Raw genomic sequence first — 12,146 nt, 5'->3', positions numbered from 1 at the left:
CGACTAACAGCATCAATAAATAGACAGTCAGGCATATAAAATTCAAACTCTTGTTATTAGAACAAGTCTTATTGCATGATAGACACTCAGAGTATGCAGTGAAGCATAGTCAGTCCACTCCCAAGGCTCTATAGGAAGAACTGCTCTGATACCATAATGTAACGACTTAACTTCTAGCACGCCATTATCCTACCAAAAATAAGGTGTTACTGACATGTTTCCCTTTATTATCTATTTAATATTAAGCCTTTATGACATTAACACATTTCCAGTTTTATCGGATGAAAGCTAGTAAATTTTGTTTTTATTCATTAATAAGCGTTCAACAAAGATTTCCAATTAATAATAATCACATAATTAATAGTAATACATTATAGTTAGTCAATGAACAACTATACAAGCCTGCTCCTCTGAAATAAAAGCTTCAACTAACAAAGCGAGGAAAAAATAATTCTAGCAATAACTCGCTCGCAAACAAACTCTTTTATACTTCCACAACTTCACAATAAGCCTTCACACCTGTAGCCGAAAGGGTTAGAAAGAAGGGATAAGAACTGGGGAGTCTTTAATAGGATCAGGGTTAGAAGTTAAGTTTATTTTACTATTATTAGCCAACAGAATACATTCAAGTTGACAAATAAAGAACACAAAAGTAAAACAATAATAAAGTACGTATAAAGCACTTACACATGTATACAGAAAACACATCACAGAGAATGTTGAGTTAAGAAATTAACTAAATTAATTAGTGATGACAAACATTATTTTTGGGCAAAATAAATAATTAGTGTTGAGTGTTAATAATTATATGTTACTAATTATTTATTATATGTTGCAGGCCAAAACTTAGTTTAGCAGCCCAAATTGGTATGAAAATAATATAGCAAGGCTGGTGGGTCAATAAACAAGCAAAGCCCAAAAGAAACAAAGCCAAAGGAACCAACGGACCAAGCTAATCAAACCCGATCCAAGCCCATATCCATAAATCCAAGTTGATCCCACCAAGCTTCTAATACAAGATTGAAATCTTCATTCCCTCTCACTTGCTTTTACCAAAGCAACGTTCTTCTCTCCTCTGTCTTAGTCAAATCACCGAACTTAGAAAAAGTAAGAAAGAGAGCTTAGTCCCTAAGCTATTCATAAAAGAAGAAGGAAAGAGAAGGTTAAGCAAAGAAGGGTGAGGTCTAATCAACCATATCAAGAAAAGATCAGAAAGTTCAAGGTAATCCATTTCCTCTTGCATGCAACACACTTTCTTCTCTTCATCTTCAACTCTCTGTATCTTCGTTTTGAGCTATATGGAAAAGAGGATTTCTGTTTCTCTCTGCTGTAAATCCACGGTCTCAAACATGTCTTGGGGACCAAGTTGGTTTTCAAGGGCTCAGATTAAGTTGACCATTGGAAGACTCTTGTGGTTGTTGCTTTATGGCTTTCGGTCAAGATGGAAAAGTCAGAAGCAAAGTTTCTACTCTAAGGTTTAATGAGAAAAAGTGAATCTGTGGGTTGGTGAAGCTCAAGGCTCAAGGTGTTGACCTTGGAAGAAGAACCCAGCAACATGCAAGGAGATAAAAGAAGACCTTCTTCTCATTCAGGAGCAAGGAGAGAAAACCAGTAAATCTGAGGTGTATGTTCTGAGAAGAGCTCTTTGAAGAAGTTCATCTAACTGGACAGTGTTTCCTAATCAAAGGTGCATTTCGCCAGTATGAAGAACTGAATCAGAGGCTTGCTAATCTGGTTTTTTGCATAGCACAGAGGCTGTTGATGAAGTCAATCTCCTTCATGTTTTACAGATTGTGATGTACTTTTCTATGTTTATCTTTCTGTAATTTCTTGTGAGAAAAGGCATTGTGAGAAAGCTCAAGTAAAAGCCATGAGTGGAAAAAGGCTGAGTGATACACTTGAGAGAAAAGCCTAAAGTTATTTTCTGATTTCTTTAGGTGTGTCTATGTCTTGTATCTTGTACCTGTAAGGTATCCCTTTCTTAGTTGGGTTAGCACTAAGAGTGAATAGTTAGGTATTAGCATAGCCAATGTCAAGTTAGGTTAGAACTTGAGTGTGAAAGGATTGTGTCAATCCTGTAGAATTGGTGTATGTAATACTGTTAACTATAGTGGAAATTCCTCCATTGTTATGGAGGAGACTGGACGTAGGTTGCATAGCACAAGGCAACCGAACCAGGATACATGCTGGTGTTAGCTTTTCTCTTCTCTGTTGTGTTCTGTTTTCTGCTATTCATGAGACAAAAATAAATTGTCTCATAAATTTTTGCTGCTCAATACAAACAGAATCAGAATTGAAAGTTTGTTTTAAAAGGGTCATAACAGTAAACCAAAGGAAGGCATAGATTCAACCTCTCTTCTCTAAGCCTACCACAACCTTCCGAGAAATATGTGCAAACAAGTATGATGCATGTCTAGTCTTTAGAGGTGGCAAATGGGCCACAATCCGCTGGCCCGCGTAACTTGCCACAAAAGGTGGGATAGGCTGAAAGTTTGAAACCACCAAACTTAAAAAGCTGTCGAACCCGCACCGCCTTATCTGTGGGCTTTGGCAGGGTGGGGCGGGCTTCTCCGGCGGGCCAGTCGTTTTTTTGTCAGAGCTTTTTTTTTTTTACAAATTTTTATGATGTTATTGATCTACAAGAGAATGAAGATGATAATTGAAGATATTCTAAGTTATATTTTTTTATTATGTTTTATGTTTGATTGATTATAAACTTGAAGATGTTTAATTATGTTTTGGACACTATTTGTTTTGCTTTGGACAATATTGGTTTTAGTATTTTGTTTCAAAAAAACTTGATTTATGATTATGTTTATTACGTATTTATAATTATAAGGACTTTAATGTTTGTGAATTTAGAAAACATAATTTTTTAATTTCTTTAGAAATTAAAAATTTATTGAAATAGTTGTGAAATTATATATATTGTTTAATATTTAATGGTTTAAGAAAAAAGAAATTTGGTGGGCTTGGCCCGCCAACCTGCCAGCCTGTTGTTAGGCAGGGCAGGGTGGGCCAACCCGCCAGATGATGGGCTTTTGGTGGGGCAGGGCGGGCTTCCCTATTTGCCACCCCTACTAGTCCTACGCAGGCCATGAGCTCATGTGTCGGTTGCTTGCCCGCTCCCGAAATTACCCGGTTACAAGTCTCAGATATGGCTTTCCTGATGCATACAGTGTGCATATAAGTCTTACAGCCAGGCCGTATATAATGTGACTTTTAAATGTGTTGTAATATGCTTACATCTGTAAAACAGTTCACAATGTGTGAGTGTCTCCACTATACATTTGGCACTAATAAGGCCCAAACAACAATCATGTTTCATCTGCTCTCATGTAGCAAATGGTCTTTTAGAGTATTTTTTTTATCTTTGGCCTTGGATTTTTTGTGGCAGAGATCTGCTCTCGTATGGCATATATCCCTTTAGTTAATATATTATTTTCTTTTCTGTTCCTTACTCTCTTGTGGCAGAGATTTTTTAGATTCTTTTAGTCTTTGCTCTCTACTCTACTGTGGTAGAAATTCCTTTAATATTTTTCTTTTCTTTTCTTTCTTCTTTTCTAACTTATTATTCTCTTTTACTTTCTTACATTTCAACAATTTAAATTATTTTCGCACTCTTCCCTCGCCTTTCCTTTAGCATCTTATGAAAAGAGAAGCAAAAATTCTTAACTTAACTTTGTCTTTCTAAAGTTATTAAGGAATATAGCTGTTTTTTTCCTCTTGTAATATTATATAAATTAGAATACTAATATTTTATTCTTAAACTTTTAAAAATTATATTTTAACTCTAAACTTTTATATATTTTTACTTTTAACCCAATATTTTTATAAATTACTAAAATAACCTTACATATTTTAATATTTCTAAAAGTGTCCTTAAACTTTTATAAAATATCCATTTTACCTCTAAACTTCTATTTGTTACCCAAATTACGCATAAACTTATAAAATTACTATTTTTAACTACGATCTTTTATTAAAATACAATCTTATTCTCAAAAATAATTTTTTTGTTAGTGATCATACCTCCACCATAAAAATTGAACCCTCTTTCTTAAGTTTTCTTCAAATTTTCGGTTTGATTTTTAATCAGTTTTCGAGCCAATTACCAATTTTTCACAGAGTTCACCTTATCCTTCTAACCACTAAATCTTATCAAATTTTCTTCAAAAACAAGCTTATAAATAGTCTTTAAATCAATCGAAATAGTTTGATTTTTGCTATCCTCTTGAAGCCAAACCACAAGTTAATAAATCAACAAAATTTCACCAAAATTCAAGCACAAAATCATTCAAAATCAAACCTCAAACATCAATTTATCAATCACACATCAATAACACATTTAATTATTACAAAATTATCAAATATTATCTTCTTATGACAGCCACCAAACTGAAACAGCAAGAAAGATTTCTGAATGAGAAATCGAAGAAGAAAACAAAACCTCTAACCTCTTTTTCTGTTTGTGGGGCAAGCATTTCTAAGATAGCTCAACTTTATATGGATCAACCTCAATTCCGTTCTCATTAACTATGAAACCCAATAATTTTCTTGATTTTATGCCAAATGTGCATTTTGCTGGATTGAGCTTCAGCTTGAATTTTCTTAATCATTGAAACATCTTTTGTAAATCCTTGATGTGAGATTCTTCTGTTTTTGATTTGGCGATCATGTCGTCAACATAGACCTCTAATTCTTTATGCATCATATCATGAAATAAAGTTACCATTGCCCTCTGATAGGTTGCATCTGCATTCTTTAACCCGAATGGCATAACTTTATAGCAAAAATTCTTCATGGGGTGATAAAAGTCATTTTTTCCATGTCATTACTTGCCATTTTGATCTAATTGTACCCTGAAAATTCATCCATAAAAGAGAAAAATTCAAGTTGAGCAGTATTATCTATTAGTACATCAACATTGGATAAGAAAAAATCATCTTTTGGACTGGCCCTATTGAGATATCTGTAATCAACACACATTCATACTTTTTCATCATTTTTTCGAACATGAACAATATTTGCTACCCATTCTAGGTATTTAGAAATAGCTAAAAATCTAGCATCTACTTATTTTCTGACTTCTTCTCTAATCTTCAAGGATGTTTCTGGTATCATTATTTTCAACTTTTGCTTTACAGGAACACATTCTGGATTTAGTGGCAATCTATGCTCAACTATATCTATATCTAAACCTCACATATCTTGGTATGACTATGCAAAAATATCCTTATAATCAAACAATAGAAAAATCAATTCCTTCTTTCATTTGAAAGTGGCACCAGCCTTGACTTCTTTTTTATCTTCTTCATTTTCTAGATTGATCACTTCAATTGACTCTTGATGGGTTGTATTTTTTTCACTACAAAAAATGTTGAGTACCGTCAGATTTACCGTAAAAAAAATGAATATAATCCGATAGTAATCTAAATATCGTCAGATTTACCATTGAAAACAATAAGATGGTATAAACCTTGCCGGTAAATATTTACTGTCGGATTTTTTTCATCCGACGGTAATTACCGTCGACTGTTGTGATGGATTATTGGCTCAAAAAGCCACATGGTTATTGGCGAATTATTCTGACAGTATTGTTGGCACCAAAAAATGTTGTTTCGCATCGTTACCGTCGGATTTTACCGACGGTAATCTCAATTTTTTATTTTTTTTAAATTTGAAATAAATGACCAAAATTAAATTTAAATTTAATTTTTTCACACAATTAGTGGTCTATTCATAAATAATAAAAAATTATTATTTAATTACAATAAACAATACACTGTTTAAATATATTAAAAGTCAACTACATCAAATATGTACAATGAAACGGAAAACAAATAACTACAGATCTAGGTAGTTGTCATCATCGTCGGTCCCATGGCCCTAAGTCAGCGGCATAAAAGGCGGTGATGTCCGCCACCCATCAGCTGGACAGCCGCCACCAGCAACGGTGCTGCCACCAGCAAGGTCGATGCTAGCGGCGCGCATCTGGGCCTCCATATGCTGCATCTATTATACTGACTCCCGGAACTCCAGCCTGAGCCCATTAGTAAACGTCACACGAGTGAGGAACTCCTGATACCTCTCTCGATAATTGTTAAGCTTCTGAACCTGCTGCTGAAGACTGCGTTGAAGCTCCTGTACTGCAGCCTCAAATCCACGCCTTCCTCGTGCTCGACGGCTTGACTGGTGGCAGAGCGTGATGATGGCCTCAATGTGGATGTGCGGAAGCTGCTGGCAAAGAACAACCCGATCTAGTATATGTGGTTCTTGTACGGCACTGAGGCGGTCTCACGCCAAACTGCATCAGGATCAACTGTTGCAGCTGTAGATCCATCGGCAGTGTCCTCCCACCTTACTTAAACTGCTGACTCACGGCCTCTAGTCTTTGTGTATAGGACTCCTGTGTAATTAGCACAAGTTATTGTGATTAGTACGTCAATATTTATACAGTTAATCTCAAATAATTTCATAGTAGGAGATAATCAGATGTATGTTTACTCATATAATGGTCCTGAGACTGCTGATAAGCAAATGTCTCTTTGTTCTCCTTCAGCGTGTGAGTGACTTGAACGTTTCTGCCAAGGTCGCCTCGCAATCCAATGACTTCAATTACAGATGTTGCATTGAAATAATATGATTAGGATGCCTGGTATTGATATGCAGAAGAATATAACTAAGTTGTTAACAAAATTAAAGTCACTTTACATACCAGCCTGGTCTTCGTTGTCATGAAAGTCACTGAGCCGCTAGTATACTTGGATGACCTGGTCGAGGCCCTGTTAGCTCTGCTAGTGAGACGTCGAGGCTGGAACCCCTCATCGGTTTCCCAATGAACAAATAGAGTCTTATTTATGTCCGGTCGGAGCCACTGTGTCCGTTGGTCCCGCCTTTAACAAACATCATCCAGCATCTGCTGGAGCCGCCGACCCATTTATGGTCAAATATCTTTCTGATGGCAAGATCGTGCTTAGGGGCCTATATAAAGTGCAAATACAATAAATAAACTTTGAAATTAGTTAAGCAATATAGAAGAGATATAAATCTAAACTAAAAAGGTTTGAAACTTAAAAAAAAAAGTAATTATCATCCATTTCTGAAACCATCGCTCCCTGGTCTCAGCGGGATTGATAAACCACTATTTTATGGTTTACATTGTGTTTAATTGAGTGGTTTCATCAAGTCTTTACCCACTTATTCATATGATTTGCATGATTTTACAATTTCTTCCTAAGTTTTATTCTATGGTTGAAAACTTGCTTCCTAGAGATCTTTAAATTGTATATTTTAATTCTCCTTTATACCATTCGATGCCGTGATCCGTGTGTTAAGTGTTTCAGTCTTCATAGGGCAGGAATGACTTAAAAAATGGAGAGAAAGCTTGCAAAAATGGAAGGAACACAAGGAACTAAGGAGATGACCAGCGAGCACCGACGCGCACGCATGGCTCACGCGAGTGCGTGAAATGGAGAAAATCGCAGTGACGCGTGCGCGTGCTTGACGCGTACGCGCGGATTGAAGTCTGTACGAATGACGCGCACGCATAAACGACGGGTACGCGTGACAAGGAAAATCGCCGAATGACGCGCACGCGTGGACGACGCATACGCGTGACCTGCGCGATCTGCAAAATTAACAGAAAACGCTGGGGGCGATTTTGGGCCGCGTTTTAACCCAGTTTTTGGCCCAGAAACATAGAATAAAGCTAGGGAACAAGCAGAGACTCAACACACACACATAGATGGAGACACATTCAGAGACATTCACATACATTGATATTAGGATTACTTTTAGTTTTAGATCTGAATCTGGAGAGAAACTACTTTTCCTCTAGGTTCTCTTTACATTTATAATATATTAGTTTCATGATTTTGGATATTGAAGAGTCATCACCCCCGTTGAAGATATTATTCTAGTTTGTTTACTTTGTCCCTTATTCTTCCATATCCTTATTTACTTTACTTAGAGTTCTAATTGGATTATTTTCATGGATTGTTGATAAAGAGGATTACTTTTACTTTTAATTAATTTTCAATCTCTATTTTATTTTTAATTTAATTTATTATGTCTTCTTCTTATATTTTTTTGAGTATTATATTTATGTCAATGGAGTAGATTTCCCAAACTTGACATGGGGTTGATTAAGAGGAGACACTTGAGTTGGAAGGCTTAAGTGTTGGTTAAACTGGAAGTTGTTGGCTAGTTCTGTATTTACTAACGCTAGACCTTTCCAAAGGAGAAGACTAGGATTTGCGAATAAGGATTAGCTCAATCACTTGACTTTCCTTTATTTAGTAAGGGTTAACTAAGTGGAAACAACAACCTATTTAATACTACACTTAAGAAATCCCAACAAGGATAGAACTTCCAATTAATCATTCCCCCAGTCAAGGCTTTTTATTAAAATATTAATAATCATTCTTAGTTTTATTGCTTTAATTTATAATTATTCAATTGCTCATTATCCAAACTCAAACTCTCTTGAAAATTCCTGATTAATAAGTTAGCACCCTTTCATGTAACTCGTTGGGAGATGACCTGGGACTCATACTCCCAGTATTTTTATTTCTAAATTTCGTGACAACTTTTCTAAATTGACAAGGCAGATCTTAGCTGGTTAAGAACTATACTCTCAATGCATTCTCTATATTGATTTCTTAATTAGCCGACTTCTGCATGATCGCCAATTTTTGGTGCTGTTGCCGGAGAGTTGCAATTGTGTGCTGAATTATTACTTAGTGTACATATTTTATTTTATTTTCATATTTTATTTTTATTTTTACCATGAGCTATATGTTTTTCTCATTGAATGACGCGTTCATTGCCTGATCCGAGCTTAGCTGCATTTGATCCTGAAATTGAAAGAACTCTTTCACGTATTAGGCGAGCTCGGCGCAGGATAGCTTCTGAGGGTGGTGAAGTGATTATTATCAATTCACCAGTCTCATCTGAGGGCGAATCTTAACCGCCATCTGAGAGCAAAACAAGCTCCTTTACTACTAATTCATTTGATTCTCATGCAGGTAACATGGCAGCACCTAGGAGGATTACACTCCAGGAGGCTGGAGCCCCAGATTTTACACTGCAGCCATATCAAGTGCATCATCCAACTCTAGCTGCAGATTTTGAGCTGAAGACTACACTAATCAACTTGATGCCCAAGTCTCATGGCTTACCTGCTCAGGCGCCTATCAAGCACCTAAGGGATTTTCAGACAGCCTGTTCTACTGATAGGCGTAATGGTGCAAATGAAACTTCTATTCTGTTAACCGCCTTCCTGTTTTCTCTTGAGGGAAAGGCGAGGGAGTGGTACTACTCCCAACCTGAAGCAACTGTTACCAACTGGGATACGCTCAGAAGAGAATTTTTGGAAAAATAATTTCCAGCTGAAGTCATAGATAGACTGAGGAAAGAGATCTCCTGTATTGTTGAAGGAGAATCAGAGACTCTTTATGAGTACTGAGAGCGCTTTAAGGACCTTCTAGACGCATGGCCCCATCACATGATTGACAGACTGGTGTTGATCAGCTACTTCACACAAGGCATGAAGCCTCAGGATAAAACTACACTAGATGGTGCTAGTAATGGTTCTATAAAAAAGTACAAGACCGCAGATGAAGCATGGCAACTGATCAGCGACTTAGCTGAGTCCACTAGGAATCACAAGCACATGCACAGCCACTCAAAAGCTGTTGCAGAGGTTTTCTCTAGCATTGAGACTACTACTCTTACACAGAGTATATGTGAAATGACTAACCTACTGAAGCAAATGCAGTTGAACCAACAACAACAAGCTCAGCCTCATCCACCACAATAAAGCCAACAGTTAGTCCCACAAAGAGTATGCAGAATCTGTGCTGATTATAGTCATTATACTAATGAATGCCCGCAACTCCAACAAGAAGACAACACTGTGACAGCCACTCATGACTTCTATGACCGCCCAAATCAAGGATACAATCAACAAGGCGGCAATTACAACTAAGGTGAAAACTATAACCAAGGATGGCAGGACAACTCCAACCAGGGTTGGAGAGATAATTCCAACCATTGCTGGAGGGACAACTATAACAGAGAAGGCAGAGATAACAATGGAAACCAGAGGTGGAATAACAACAACAAACAGTAGAATCAGAACTAGCCTTACAGAGCACCTCACCTAAGACAATCTCAAGGATCCCAGCATAACCAACAACAAGTTCCTCAGATCACCTTTCCTAATTCCTCATCAAATGACGAGATGCTTTGTTCTCTTGCACAAGGACAACAAGACATGCAGACGCAGCTGAACTCTACTTTAAATGGTCTGAATGCCACTTTACAAGCTCTCGCCTCCAGGATAGATTCATTACCTAATTCCACCAACCAACCCTCAAGCTCCAGTGGAATTCCTTCTCAATCCTTACCTAATCCTAAGGGTGGCATCAATGCCATCATTTTGAGGTCCGGAACCACACTGCAAGAGAGGAACCATGAGGAGCCAAGCCCACCAGAACACGCCCCAACTGAGAATGTGGTGGAAGTGGAAGATGCTGAAGAGGAAGAGGACGTACAAGACATGGTTGAAGAAGAAGCAGTTCAACCAAGGAATGGAGAACCCAAGGAAGCTGAAGCTGTACAAGATGCCATTCCTATCCCCTTTCCACACCTTGCAAAGAAGACCAGAAAGCAGATGGAACTTGATCCTAAAATGGTAGAAATATTCAAAAAGGTTGAGGTAACTGTTTTCCTTTTTGATGTTATTCAGCAAGTACCTAAATATGTAATGTTTCTAAAAGATTTATGCATACATAAAGATAAAATTAATGAATTAGAAACTATTCCTTTAGGTAGTTCTATATCTGCTTTAATGGGAGGTATACCTGAAAAATGTAGTGATCCAGGTCCATGCATGGTTAACTGTACCATTGGAGGTGTAATATTTTCTGATTGCATGTGTGACTTAGGAGCGTGTGTTAGTATAATGCCATTGTCTATATATGATACCTTGAGGCTCCCTCCCCTAAAAAGGTCGGCAGCTCATTTTGTGTTAGCAGATAAGAGCATTATTACAGTAGTTGGAATTGCTGAAGATGTATTAGTGAGCATTAAAGGGGCTTACATTTTTTATTGACTTCTATATCCTGGAAATGCCCCCTAATGACTCAGGAAGACCATCATCAATCCTACTTGGAAGACAATTCTTGAAGACTTCAAACTTCAAGCTCGATGCATTCTCAGGAACTTACTCCTTTGAGATAGATGGCAGAGCAGTGAGTTTCAGTTTAAATGAAGCTATGAAGCACCCTCCGAAAGATCATTCTATCTTTCAGTGCGACATCATTGATAAAACTGTAGCTGAAGTTCACCAAGAAGAAATAGAAGAGAATCACATGGAGCAAGGTCCAAGTGTAGAGACACCTTCTGAACACAACGCGGACACTTTGCCATTATCACTAGCCCCGAATGATCCAGAGCCTAGCCATGAGCAGCAATTGGAATTAAAGTCCCTTCCTCCACACCTCAAGTATGCTTACCTTGAGGATAATCAGAAGTTCCCAGTTATCATTGCAAGGGAACTCACTTCTCAACAAGAAGAGCAACTGCTCAGTGTGCTGAGAAAACATAAGAAAGCAATTGGATGGAGCTTGGCGGATATAGTAGGCATTAGCCCTCAAGTTTGTGAATACAGAATATTTTTAGAAGAGGGAGCAAAGCCTGTCCGTCAGCCTCAAAGAAGATTGAATCCCACCATCTTAGAAGTTGTCAAGAAAGAAGTGACCAGGCTACTTGAAGCAGATATCATTTACCCCATCTCAGATAGTGAATGGGTCAGTCCAGTACAAGTGGTGCCCAAGAAGTCTGGAGTCACAACAATAAAGAATGAGCATGGAGAGCTCCTGACAACTAGAGTGTATAATTCATGGAGGGTCTGCATTGACTATAGGCATCTCAACCAAGCTACTCGTAAGGATCATTACCCCTTGCCATTTATTGATCAGATGCTTGATAGCCTGTCAGGTAAATCCCATTATTGCTTTTTAGATAGCTATACAAGCTACTTTCAAATTCATATAGCTTCTGAAGATCAGGAGAAGACTACTTTTACATGTCCCTTTGGAATGTATGCATACAAAAGGATGCCTTTTGGCTTATGTAAT

Source organism: Arachis ipaensis, chromosome B07 (assembly GCF_000816755.2).
Source record: "Arachis ipaensis cultivar K30076 chromosome B07, Araip1.1, whole genome shotgun sequence".
NCBI lineage: Eukaryota > Viridiplantae > Streptophyta > Magnoliopsida > Fabales > Fabaceae > Arachis > Arachis ipaensis.
The sequence above is the reverse complement of the archived record's forward strand: the minus strand, read 5'-3'. Positions refer to the sequence as shown.